This window comes from Protomyctophum bolini (assembly GCF_963924005.1).
Source record: "Protomyctophum bolini genome assembly, chromosome: 17".
Classification (NCBI taxonomy): Eukaryota; Metazoa; Chordata; class Actinopteri; order Myctophiformes; family Myctophidae; genus Protomyctophum; species Protomyctophum bolini.
The window spans coordinates 31,424,854-31,439,309 of record NC_137878.1 but is presented as its reverse complement, the minus strand read 5'-3'; the positions used below and the strand labels follow the sequence as shown (position 1 = coordinate 31,439,309).

Here is a 14,456-nt window from a genome sequence, read left to right as displayed (position 1 = left end):
CTTAAAACGTTAATAACTCGCCATCTAAATCATCCCGTCCAATTCTAAGAAAAGATCACGTGTTAGACGGCCTACAGTGTTTTGGCTACATTTAGCTGCTACATCCACATCCGGGATAACATCCGGTCCGTCTGTAAAAGTGCTCCGTTGCTATAAATGGCTTGGGCGCTATGATTTAATGGATTAAATAAGAGAGATAAGAGATAAGCATGGTATATACTCTGCCTGGTATAGAATTCCTACCAAAACAAATAACAAATGCGTAAAAACAAATACATACAATGGTTTTGCCCACTCAATTTGTAATTAACGTTCCAATTTTTCCGCTCTGGCTCATGGGCTAAGAACGGGGCCGGTTCATCCCTGGTGTTAAAGGGTCCTCTGTGGACATGGCTCCTAATGGTCCATACTGTCACATGCAGAGAACACACCATACCACGCTAAAACCATTGACCTTTGACGTTAACCTTTAGCAGTTCATTCCCCATGGAAATGTAGCCCTCAAATTAGCCCACTGTTCCTAACTGACCCTCAGGGTCTATCACTTTTCCTGACACATGATGCTAAGTAGGTGGGACTCTGAAGGATATATAGCTGAATCTCCAGATGTACCCCCATTCGAATGCAATTAGTTCCATCTCCGTGTCTCAGCAAATTAATTCTCCCTTGTTTTGTTGTGCTAATGGTACGGTGTATATTCATTGTCTGAGTGAAATTAATACGTTTTTTTTTGTATCTTTTGTTATCTGTGTATTTGTGTGTTATTATCTTATTTTTTGTATCCACTCTGTGTATATATACTCCATCTTTGCCACGTTTGCTGTTTCTTGATGGGGGCGGGGTACAAAAACGGAAGTGTTTTGCCTGAACTGCTTGTCTGTAGTAACCCTGTGCCCTTCTGGAGGATAGGAGTGTGTGTGATTTTCTTATTTTCGTTAAGGAAATGCAAAGCACTCATAGCATCTCTGAGGATAGAATTCTGGATGAGCAGGACATGTGCAGCATTTTGTACAAAATGGGCCACTCCTGAAAACTTTGGAAGGCAATCTTAGCCATCAGTGTAGAATCTGTGAAATCCATGATCATCATGTGTACCGGTTTGCGTGAGATTTGGATGAAATCTGTGCATAACATAAACAATTTTTTTTGCAGAAATCGGCCTCATGGTGGCGCTATAACCTGCAGATGTGGAGGGATGCAGGGAAAATGGCCTCTATACTATAGAGGCCATTAGAGTCTATAGGGAGTGCATGTCGTCCTCGGCCTAGTGGAAATGTGCGTGTATAATTTCACGGAAATTGCACTGTGTTTGTGATTTGTGGGCAGGTTAGTCGTTGGCATCCAGGGAGTGTGTGTTCAAAGTTTGGCATGGATCGGGCCAACGGTGCCGGAGATTAGCTGGTAACGGACAGACGGACACACGCACACACACACACACGGACGGAGTGCAAAACTTACTCTCTCCCCATGCCTTCGGCCTGGTGGAGACAACAAAGTAAACACACAATGTGGCCCCTTCTGACATCTTGCCGGTCAGGGTGCAACCTTAAAACTGAATGTTGTAAATAATCATAATCCTTTTGACGTATATTAACCGTGGATAAAATGACAGTCCTGTGTTGCCATGGTATCTGTTAGTTTGGATGTTAGGAAAATGAAGAGTCAAATTCCTTGTGTCCATAAATACCTTTAAATTTAAGAATTCGGCTCTGGTTGATAACAAAACATACACACTTTGTGGAGGCGAGGTTGTACAAATTCTGAGGCGAGGTTGTGTTGTAAAGTCCACACCGACGATGCACAATGCAATGAATTGCAACCACTTGCAACAGAATCCTAAAACTGCACGACCTGCAACAGGGCAATTCAGACCCTTTGCGATTTCCCGCTGCGCAATCGTGTCGTCACATCGCAAATAATTGGTATGGCCTGGGCATAACACACACGCACACACGCACATGCCCGTGCGCATGCATGCAGTTTGATAGATATCCCTATCAAGGGGCTGTGTTGGGCCTTCCTACCATCTGTAATGAAATGGATATGACTTCATAGGACTAAATCACAGCAGAGAGAGCTGAGGACACATCCATCACAGAGCACATGAGCAGCCCCACAACACCAAGTAAACACATGCTGCATGCTGCACGCTTTTAAAGCTGCTGCGAAATGAGGTGATGTAGACAATGAGATGAGATGAGATGAATCATAGAACACGGCTCCACACCGTCGCTGTCGGGTGGAAACCTTGTATGTCTACACCATTTTGTATTATTATTAAAAAAATAATATAATAAAATAAATTAAAATAGCTGATCTGCAAGCTCACAACGTACCACATTGCGATGTGCTGTGAGCTTGTAGATCTTGTGCAACACTCTTGTATATGATGAAGTTGAGGACAGGGCATGAATTTATGCAATAACATTAAAAGTTGAAATATGGAGATACAAGGTTTCTGCCTGACAGAAAGTGAGATGAGATTGGATGGGATTACTGTAAATATAATAAGATAATATGATACAAAAGATGGTAAGATAAGACGAGAGATGAGAATATAAATCTGTTTTGAAATTTGAACAATATGTTGTTGCAATCTTTACAATGCTTTTGATATTTCTTACTTTATTTAAACAAATTTGTGGGTAGCTGCACTAAAAGAAAAAAATATTTCATCCACTCTTTTACACCTGTACACATTATTATTTTCCAATTTTTTTACCCCACAATTTTGTAACCCATTTCACCCAGTGTCAAATATCTAATGTAATCCAGGGCTCTACACTCCCTCTGCCAACCTGGGGAGAGCAACGGACTGACCTCATGCTTCTTTCAATGCACGAGGAGTCCAAGACGCTTCTTTTCACCTGACAGGTGAAGTTTCCCCGGTTGGACGTAGCGCGTGGAAGGAACACGTTATTCCAACCAGTTCCTTTCCCCTCTTAAAGCGCAAATAACGTGCATTTTAAAACTGCTTTTAATATTTAATATCATATTGTCTATGTCCCTCAAAGTTATTTCTAATGGTTTGAGCCTCAATCACCACTCTGATATAACCAGTCCTTGTCATTTCTTTCTGGACTGTGAAAGCAGTTTTAGCTGCAGTACCACAATGTCCTGAGGTGGTGCCGATTATTTAATATTTGAGTCATTAAAATACTGATGCTAGATAAAACCAGGCTTGTTTCCATTCCATGCCAGCTTGGAAAATGGTGGACATTGTAAACAAAGTGGAAATGAAAAATTGGAACTGAAGACTGAAGGAGGAATTATACGAAGTAGGGTGACATTGACATCACGATGAGGACAAAATCAGTTGAGCTGTTCCTGAGAGCAATTTCCATTAAAGCACCTATATGATATGAAAGCCTGATTGTTCAAAATTGGTTATTTGTGGGAATAGAAAATGCATTATGGGAGCCCCCAAAACACAAAATAAATAAATAAGGTTGAATTTTATGTTATAGGTCCTTTAATGTAATGAAACTAAACCACGCAGGTCAGAAGTTTCAATTAAATGTGAGTTTTCTGAAGCTCTGCTTTCCAAAGACATCCAAGACACTGAGTGACGCTTTGTTGTGACAGTATATGCAAACAAACCGCCAACAACTTGACCTTCATGGCAAATGTGCTCGTGAAACACAAGAATTATGCATCCACGATACCGTGAATGAATATACACACAAACGTACGTACACATACGCCGAGCTACTGCATTATTGCCGGATGTCGTGCGCTGATAAGCTGACATAAATCTTGCTGACGCGTTCCCCGTGCAGAGTCGACAAACATTACGCCGCCTTTATGATTTATGCCAATCGCAGTGAGTGATTCAAATATAATCTCATCGCTGACATGAGCAATCTCAGCAGACATATTGCATTTTAACAGAAATGGAATATCAATATAAAAGACAAAGAGGAACAATGAAAGAACAAAGCTTTAAGTTGACCTTGAAAGTGACCTTTGGTTGGACATTGTCACCTCTGGAACCACATACCCGTACGGTACCTCAGCTGCTTAATCCCCTCTTAGCTTTTTGTATGTCTGTCGCGCTGCGGGGTCACAGATAATTATCTATAGTGAATTTCAACAGTGCAGTTCTGTGAAAAAACATGAGCTGCCCGGGTCATGGATAAATATAGACAAAAAGCTATTAGCTTCTTCTACAATATATTCCTGTGTGTGTGTGTGTGTGTGTGTGTGTGTGTGTGTGTGTGTGTGTGTGTGTGTGCGCATGTGCGTGCATGCGTGCGTGCGTGCTTGTGCACGTGCGTGCGTGATCAATTAATATGGGATCACATTGAAAGTGGATGTGCTCTGCTTGCAGTGTGCGTACAATCCTTTCTACCATTGTGAAAATGTTCCCACCGTGACAGGCAGAGAGAGGGACTTACTTTAAAAGACATACTTAATTATGTTTTATTAAGAAATGCAATAAAAAGATTATGATTTGTGTTGTTTGTGTTTTGCTTTCTTCTTTTCTCACACACACGCACACGCACACACGCACACACGCCCACAACTCGGCCAACTCTATATGGAGAGAGAGGGTGTCTCAAGGACACTGGTGACACAACACATGGCATCAGGAGGACTGAACTCGTCAGTTTTCTGTTCTGCTCTCACCACTACTGTGCCACCTTGAAGACACACCTCACACGAACACAAACGTGTCATCCCATTTCAAGGTAAATTCTCCTCGTTTTTCCACACTTTGCGCACATCTGCAAGTCAACTGAATCCAGAACAAACTGACTTCTTCACGGCCCCGATGTTTGCCCAATTCTATCTGCTCGAACAGCGTGCGATTAGCGGCCAACGGGGTTGATTTTCTTTCATCTTGCGCGCCGAGCAGAATATCAATATGGTTCCCCCCAATTATCGACAGGACCCAGCAGTGTGCTGCCACTGACGGTGACAGAGGAGGTATTGGCCCACACACGCATGCACGCACACACGCATGCACACACATGCACACCCGCAGCCACACACAGAGAGATGCACTCCCATACAAAAGGACTGTAGCCCCACACCACATCTACACACAAACACACATGTCTCTCCATACCGAGAGACAGCCGCCGCTGCAGATCTATGATCTGCTTTTGTTCCCTTTGTGAGCACACATGTAGCCTCACAGGAGAGGGATCATCATCATTTTTCTACCGCGGTCGAGATCGTGGATTTCACAATAACACGCCAGACTTCCCGGTCCTTCATCGCCATCCCCAGTTCCTGCTTACTGATGCCTGTGTCCCTAGCGATGACCATCAGGGAACAGTGCCATGACGCACAGATAATATTGAAGGCATAATCTTCATTATTTGGTTTCTCCTTCATAAAATGGTTACTGATTGTGCGTGCGTGCGTGCGCACAAATTATTCATGACATTTTGGGTGTTCTTCCTGTGACATAATGTATTGTCCTATACAAATAGTCTGGACTATCTAAATAATATGTAGACTACAACCAGTAACTAAGTATCTCTGTCTGTCTCCTTCCCTTCATCTCCACAAACTGTGCAAATAGGCTACTGTATATAAGCCTACGTCACAAGTTCAACAGTTCACATTCACAATATGGAATTATGGCAGTGTATGGCACCGCAGTCGGCAGATTCCAGACAGCGGGAGTGGTTCTATCTGCCAGCAGAAGGCATTAAAGTGTATGGATTCTGCTTACGTCACCGCGGCATATTACAGCCAACATACAGTCCTCCAACAAGCTTGTTTTGAGGGGCGCTAGCCCCTCCTATATTCACATATGTGACACAGGCCAGCACTTTGGTCCTCAACTCTATTTTTACAGATTACAGATTATTACATATTATTAAAGTACAGAATGTAAGCTTTCATATGATGTATCATTCAATGAAATTGGACAATAATTGAAGGAGATATAACCATTTTAAAATGATTGGGGCCTTTCACCCAAAGCTGAGAAAAGTCCCTTTCAATATTCACAACATTTTTAACACCTTAGAGCTGGATAGAAGTGGGTGTGACAATGGGAGGGACAATAGGTACTTAACTCCACCCACAATGACCACCTTAGAACGTTTTAGCTGTCAACAGAGCCAAAGCCAGTAGAACAAACACCTATATTGACAATGAATGGAGAATTTATGTCATATGTAGACGAGCAAATCGGTATTTTTGTTAAATTATGATGGTGTACGATGATAAGAGCGGCCCTCACTTCACACAGGTGTGATGTTTACTTACTGTAAGTAAAACAAAGTAGCAATACATAAATACTCTGTACCAAAAGTAAAAGTACACGTTATGAAGAATAACTTGTACTTTTACTTTTGGTACTGAATTCTCGTCCAAAATATAGCAGATCTACTGTACAAGATGTGACACTGTTGTGACAGAACAGAGTTTTCTATTTTTAAATTGTAGAGAAAAAAAAAAAAAATCTAAATCTGCAAAGTAAAAGTAAAATTCTATTGGTACAATAGGCCCATTTGCCTCTAATGTTTATGTCTATGTTGTGGATTAGAAGTATAACAAATTATAAGTATAGTATGTACAGTTCATGAGTACAGTAAATGTACTTAGTTATTGTGCACCACTGGATCTGAATGTCTTAAAAAGCACAAAGCCCTGCTTAGTCCACATCAACATTCAGATCACATTCACTCTCAGCCACTTGTACGCACTCGCAATGGAAGTATAGCCACATGTATGCCAACACACCTTCACGTGCACACTGCAGACAATTGCACACACTAGCCCGGTCATTTCGGATACGCACACATACAGTAGTACACGAATCTCTTAAACTGAGTGCTGTTGCTATTGATTTTTTAAGCTTGATTTATAGTTGTTTGGTTAGTTAAAAATAGCAGAGCTACAAACTCACAATGGGTCCACACGCATAGAGTGCATTTTTTGACACCACCTGTTTTAACTTAATGCTTGAAGGGTGTACTTTATGATTCTGCCAGGTAACAGTCTAAAAAAACTCCTGCCCAAATCCGAAACACTCTCACTCTCTCACTGTGTGAGAGAGAGAGAGAGAGAGAGAGAGAGAGAGAGAGAGAGAGGTGGGGGGGTGGCTGTACTCACAGAATGAAGATGACGACACCAGGAGCCGATATCAAAAGATTCCCTGGGATGGAAGCCAGCCAGCCAGGCTCCCAGGAGGGCCCGCAGATCAACAGATGAGTATAGGATCCACAAAGGAGGAGACGGCGGACGGGCGGAAAGAGGACTTGTCGCTCGGGGAACTGTGTGAGTCTGTGGGGATGGAGAAGAAAAAAATCAACAAAAAAAATATTTTTTGTCTCTCTCTCACGCCAGGGCTCCACCGGGCGCGTTTGGGCGCGTTGCGTCTCCGTCGCGTGCGTAAAAAAACGAACCGGTTCAATTTTAATGGTGACGGAGACGCAACGCAACGCGGGCAGTGGAGCCACCCTTCATTGATTAAAAAGGGAACATTCTGTGACGGTGTGTGTGTGTGTGTGTGTGTGTGTGTGTGTGTGTGTGTGTGTGTGTGTGTGCGCGCGTGTGTGCGCGTGTTGCTTGTGTTCTTGTTGTTATTCTGTGGTCATGATGGGGAGGAAGAGATTCTCAGCAGGGCTGTTCATCTTTTCCCTTAGGGTCAGCAGGTGGGGTGGAAAAAAGAGGGACAAAAAACCGGGGACTTTACGAAAGAAAATAATAAAGTGTGTGTGTGTGTGTGTGTGTGTGTGTGTGTGTTTGGGGGGGGGATTGGTCTGGTTGGCGCTGAGCAACGGACAGAGAGGGAGAGGAAGCAAAATGTGTTTCTAGTTCGGTCCCCAGTGGAAGTTCAATAAAAGTAATGTGTTATGTGTCGCGTGTTGGCACTGTTGCTGTGTGTGTGTGTGTGTGTGTGTTGTCAAGGTGAGAAAAGAACATTGCGTGTCCCTTGAAAGGGAGAACAAATGGCTTCTTCCTCGTGGCTTTCTATCTCTCTCTCTCTCTCTCTCTCTCTCTCTCTCACACTGCTTTTCTCTCTCCCTCGTTCTATCGCTCACTTCTTTCTTTTGTCTCCCCCCCTCCCCCTCTCTCTCTTGAGCTTTTGGCAAAGATGGAAGGGTGATGGCCTTTCCTGGTCTCGGCATCAACAAGCACTTCAGAATGAAGCTTTTTGATATTTGGGGTGTGTGCGTGCGTGTGTGCGTGTGTGCGTGCGTGCGTGCGTGTACAAACGTAATTATGATAGGATGGAGATAATGGTGTGTAGAATCTGGTGTCAGCTCTGCTGCACGTCTCTCTCTCTCTCTCTAGTCTTTCACCCTGTCTGTTTTCCACCTGACTGCCAAGATTAAGGCATATAATCAAATTTCATTAATTGGCCCCGATTGTGGCAACGGTCCAATCTCTCTGAAGGTCCCTATCGCTTCTCTCTCTCTCCCTTCTGACTCTCTATACCTGCATGCCTCTCTCTCTCTCTCTCTCTCTCTCTCCCCTCTGACTCTCTATACCTGCATGCCTCTCTCTCTCTCTCTCCCCTCTGACTCTCTATACCTGCATGCCTCTCTCTCTCCCCTCTGACTCTCTATACCTGCATGCCTCTCTCTCTCTCTCTCTCTCTCTCTCTCTCTCTCTCCCCCCTCTGACTCTCTATACCCATGCCTCTTTATGTTTCTCTCTCTCTCTCTCTCTGACTCTCTATGCCTCTCTATCCCGCTCTCTCTCTCTCTCTCTCTCTCTCTCTCTCTATCTATACCCATGCCTCTCTATGTTTCTATCTCTTCCTATATCGGCCTGTCTGAATTTCTGTTGTTTGCTTGCTCTCTCTCTCTCTCTCTCTGTTTATACCTCTGTATCTCTGCCTCTGTGCATATAGCGTCAGTGAGCGTTGCTGCAGATGGCTGTCTGTCACTCTAACATCGAGTCTGGAGCTGTTGAACTTGAGCTGATCCAAGTTCACCCATAGCCTAGCTGTCCTCGTCTGTCAAACCCCCCTCTCAGCTTCTTCTGCTTTTGTCTTTAAGAACCCCCTCTCTTCCCCCTCCCCTCCCCCTCTCGTCGAGTTAAATGCATTCACACTTTTCTGTTACTCTTTCTGCCTCCTCTTCCTCAACCTTCTATCCAATATTCTCTTTGTGTCCTCTTCTGTGTCTCATCTGCATCTAAGATCGTCTGTTGCTAATTGGTTTCAGGTGTGTCTCAGCGGGAGGGGGGGAGGGGGGTTTGCGTTGGGAACAGATTTCACGCCTCTGTTGCCATTAATTAAAAAGATGATTACTGGGAATGTGAAGATTAAAGAATAAAATAGGAAGTGCCGTGGCCCTGAAACAACCGCCTGGAACTCAACAACTACTCACTCAGCGCTCTCCTCTGTGTGTGTGTGTGTGTGTGTGTGTGTGTGTGTGTGTGTGTGTGTGTGTGTAATATATTATGTGTGCAGATGTAAGCGAATGTGTGTTTGTGGGTAACTGTAGTGTACAGTATGTATGTTTACAATGTGTGTGATTATGTGTCCGTAAGTATGTGTACAAAACGTGTTGATGTGTATTAGTTTTGTGTGTGTGTGTGTGTATGTGTGTGTGAATAAGAGGGCTTGTGTCAAAACATCCAGCAGGTCTTAGAGTAGATTGTTAAAAATGGCTCATACTGGGGCTTTTGCACAAAACTTTCTGGAAGGTTCCCGCTGGGTGTCCGTGTTGTTGCTACATGGCTCCAAATCCATACCACCTAATGTTAGTCACTGTTAGTCTCATACAGCAATCCTGGATGAACACAAACCAGATAGCCAGAGTTAATCCAGTGTCACCCTGGCTAGTAGGTTTGCGTCAAAACTCGAGCAGCAGTGCACTTGATTCCACACCTTGGTTGTGCCTGGTTCTACATCAGGGTCCCCACCCCCCACCTAGGCAGTGACATGAAACTCCAAATGATTGTTGTCGTAAAGCACACAGCCTCGTTATGTCTGACGCAGCCAAGAAACAAGAGATGGAGTGTGTGCCCCCTCCCTCCTTCCTTCCGTCTGTCTCTCCTTCCTCCTCACCCTCAGCGCCGCCGCGCAGCAACACCTCTGAACCTCGGAAATGAACGGGTTGCCATGGCAGCCTGCAGAAGCCAAGTGGATTGGCCGTGAGGTTGAGGACCGACCGTCTAGGGGCAAAGAGGTTGGGGGGAGGCGGAAAGTAAGAGGGAGGGACTTACTATCCAACAGGTGAGACGCCGAGCCTATGAGAGAAGACCTGGGTGATGACTGGCAGGTGGACACCACGACATGGACGAAGAGACATCTGCAACGAGACAAAAGGCAGGAGAGGACGTTAGGAAAACGGACAGAGCCAGAGTAAGACAGAAAGAGAAAAAGAGAGATATAGGGAAAGGGATGAAATCAAAGTGTAATGAAAAAGATCGGGGGGGAAGGAGATTAGTGGAATGGAACGGAAGTCAATTCACTGGTTGTGCCATTGAAGTATCTTTCAGCTGAATAGTCTAGATTAGAGTTTTAATGTTTTGACAGTAAATGCAATGGAGAGAAAGGGAGACCAGCTATCACTCTCTCTATCGCATCCTACTCTATGCATGCCTTAGCGAGCAGAATAGTGACCAGACAAAGTATAGGGAAGGAGTGAGGAATAGATCAGTTCAGGTCAAAAGAGAGAGAACGAGAGACTTAAAAGAGGAACGTGATAGAGGGATGATGAGAGCACAAGGGAAATCAAAGCTACTGCACATCAAGCACTACAGAGTGACTATAAACCAAAGAGCTGGAAGAACAAAATATCACTGTACATTACACAGATCACAGGTCTGCAGCAAATGTGAATCGTTTCATCAAAACCAGTCAGATGTCGCGGAAAAAAGAAAACACAAACACATTTTGAGTAATTGTGCACCACGGGACAGAGCATGTACTTTGCTCAACTAACGACGCCTGCATGATTTGTCGTTCACAAAAATACACTGTAAACAAAAGGAAATGACCGTCATATGAAACTACTGAACCACCTTGAGACTTCTGGATTGATTTGACATGATCAAGCATACATGCATGCTGCTTCCTTTGCGTGGATTACACATTATGTGAGAGGAATGGCTTTTGGACAGGCGTCGTTAAATCAGGTGGAACCGCTGCTCGCAAATCAAGTCGTCCGACCGATTTCAAGGATTGGGTGGATTCCCAAATTACCATACGCAGCATAAATACATTACCCCACTCACACACTATAGTCCCGCTGTGCTGTGTGCTGCACGCTCCACACTCGGCTCCCTGAGGACTTACTTAGTTAAAGGCTCACATAGCCCTCTAGGCCTCTCTAGTACTACATGTCTCTCTGCAGTGATGCTGACTGTATGTACTGTATGTATGAGGCTGCTCCTCTGCACTGTGTGTGGAGAGAGAGACCCGCTGTAGTCTTCCATTTAAAGAGCCTCCCGCGCATGGCCAGATAAGCTGTGCTCTAATGCATAGGTGGGGAAGTACTGTTAATGCAGTTCAAATGGATGTGTGGCTGTGTCTTTCTCTCGCTCCCTCTCTGGCCTTTAGACACACGAGCAAATGCAGTCACCCTCTCCCTCTCTCTCCCTCTCTCTGTGTGTGTGTGTGTGTCTATCTCTCTCTCTCTGTGTCTCTCTCTGACATTCCTTTAACAAGAGTCATCTAGAAGACCTGCAATGTCAATGTTGAGAGAAATATGAGATGAGGTTTGTGTGTGTGTGTGTGTGTGTGTGTGTGTGTGTGTGTGTGTGTGCGTGCGTGCAAAAAATACGTTGTTTCTGATCTATTCAGTCAACAGTAGCCATTCCAAAGCCCGCTATTCCAACGCACCGCCATTCGCCCACATTACTAACCCTAACCCTAAGCCTAACCTTAAACACCCACATTACTCCATACTCCTATTTTAGAGCCGAATAAAAGTCGGTTCGGCTCTGTAGAGTGTACAATGTGACGTCATTTGAGGTTCGGGGGGGGGGGGGGGGGGCCGTGGTACCGTTCTCAAGTCGGCTCTTCGGTGCTACTGAGAATTTCTGACGAGCCTAAATCATTTCGTCACCACAGCGGTAAAATAGGAGTATGAATCGGCCCTAAGTCTTCTGATTTAAACTCGGTCTTTGAACACACCATTGAACTTTAGGCCTACCTAGGCTACTTAAACTATTTAGCTTCAGTCTAGTTTTAGCCAACCAAAAATGAACACAGGCATAAAAGGAACTAAAACATAATTGCCCAGACTCGTCTTCAACAAAGAAAGCAAACATTCTTTGTTTTGTACGTATACAAATGTATGGTACAAAACACTGAAGTCCTTCAACCAGAAACCTAGCGGCACACGGAAGCCACGTAGTCGGAATGGCGGTGCGTCGGAATGCCACTCTGTTCTTAGCCGTCTACCATCACCACTAGAAAAAATTAAATAACCTTCATTGATAGCCCAATTTGCCTAATAAATGAAATTAGCTTTTCATGGTGGAAACCAAGTGGGACTTGAAAGGAATGAAAACAAAAACAAATTCAATGAAATTAAATTAAAACTTAATTAAAGAAAAAAAATGAACAAAAACTAAAATAAATCTCCCTAAAGCACCAGTGTTAAATGAATGGGAAAACATTAAACAGAAAGCCATCCTTTGCTACAGATGTACAGCTCTAGCTACAGGGTGATATGAGAGAGGTGGCCGTGTGTGTGTGTGTGTGTGTGTGGCGTGCTTGCATGCGTGTAGATAGATAGACCTTTATTGATCCCATGGGACATTCAGTTGTCATAGCAGCACCGCAGTAAGGACGGAACAAAAGGGCAGGAGAGAACAAGAACAGAATAAGTAGTAACACTATAGTAAAAATAGAACAACAATATAATATAAACGACAATCTAAAAGACGACTTAACATCCGACCTGGCCCTCTGTGCCTGGGCTGGTGTGCATAATGTATAGGCCACTAGTAGGTAGACATAGAGTATGCCTATAAGATTTAGACTCTCGAAGATGTATTTAGCAATTCTGACATTTTCAATCTACGAGAGTCTAAGGTCTCTCGCCCCATGGTGGGTAAAACGGCGCCCGGTGTCTCCACAGAACTCTGAACATGAATAAATGCTAAATCTAAGGAGCTTACCCTGCTGCCCCAACTGTTCAATTCATGCGCGGAATGTGTTTGAAACCAGTAGGTCCGTAGTTTTCAATTTAAAAAAAAGTGTTTTAATCCATACTGTCTTCAGGAATGTTTTTCCTGGTTTCAACCGTGAAACAGCGCCCCCATTGGCTGTCTATTGACTTAAAGAAAATGTTTGTAGACTACTTATTTTCACAGAGGAAAACTAAATAAAAACGATGACTAAAACTAAGAACCTAAGAACTAAATATATTGACAATGGAGACTATTGACTAGTGGAGAAGAGATCCAGTAGAACTAAAGGACAAGTCATTTTATGCTTGGGTGCATGCTGAAAGTAGCCGATCTACAAGCGCGTTGCCCTGTGACATATTGTGAGCTTGTAGATCGGCTATTTTCAGCATGCAAATGTGTAAAATCATCCATGACGACGACATCAAGGCCCGCCACCTTTTAGTCGACTAAATCAACTGTAAAATAGATTTAGTAGACTAAAATCTTATGATATTTAGCCGACTAAAACTAAACATTTCAGATGACTAAAATGTGACTAAAACTAAAGTTTTATTCCAAAGACTATGACGACTACTAAAGACTATAAAGACTACTAAACCAAAATAATTTTGCTGTCAAAATCAACACTGCCACCAACGGTAACTAACCACGTTCAGCTAGCAACAACTTTACAAAGGAGCCAGCATCGCCATGCACCCAGCTGAACCAAGCAGCCCAACTTTACCATGGGGCCAATCATTGCCACCCAGCCCATCCAAACAGCCCACGACAGCGACACAGGACAGGACAGCCAGGACAAGCAGTCCCGCATGCAGGAACCACTCTCCTAATAGCAAAGGGAGTGGATCTGTAAGTGGCTGGTCATTCTTCTGGGAAGGTGTATAGGTACAATGGCGTGTGGTGAGGGTTACGGTCTGTTTGTTGTCTGTGTTAGATATATGGGAACACTGTGTGTCAGTGTGTGGGTATCCAGCAGAATTACGCTTGCGTTGACAACTTGACATTGTTGAAGCATGCATTCTTTTGGAATCAATTCAATTCAATTCAAAGTAGCTTTATTGGCATGAGAAAACATGTTTACATTTCCAAGGCAAGTGTCAAAATATAATAAAAACTGTTGAAAATGGGGAAAGTATAATATGCAGTTGGAGCAGAAGTAGATCTTATTGTCGCGCGGGCGTCTATCCCCGTTACAATGCGCTAGACCCCTGGGAGATGGATTGCTGAGGTGGAGTGCCACACCTACCATCAGCTCCCACTACTTCCCGCACAACTTGTTGTACCAATAAGCCGTGCTACTCATTGGCTGAGTTGGCGGTGGCAGGGATCGAACCCAATAACTTGTGGTCCAAAGGTGAGCGTTCTACCGAGGGGTTACAGCATTTTGTAAA

At 43.9% G+C, this 14,456-nt stretch overlaps 1 protein-coding gene across 1 annotated transcript in view; it reads right to left on the bottom strand.

Annotated features, from left to right (window-relative positions):
- LOC308331715 (glutamate receptor ionotropic, kainate 5-like) overlaps positions 1-7,166 on the bottom strand; it is a gene marked incomplete at its 3' end in the record, with an annotated part of 177,684 nt that extends 170,518 nt beyond the window's left edge. Inside the window, exon 1 of the mRNA XM_080787207.1 lies at positions 7,078-7,166. The remainder of the gene's footprint in view (positions 1-7,077) is intronic.
- Between the last annotated feature and the right edge of the window lie 7,290 nt (positions 7,167-14,456).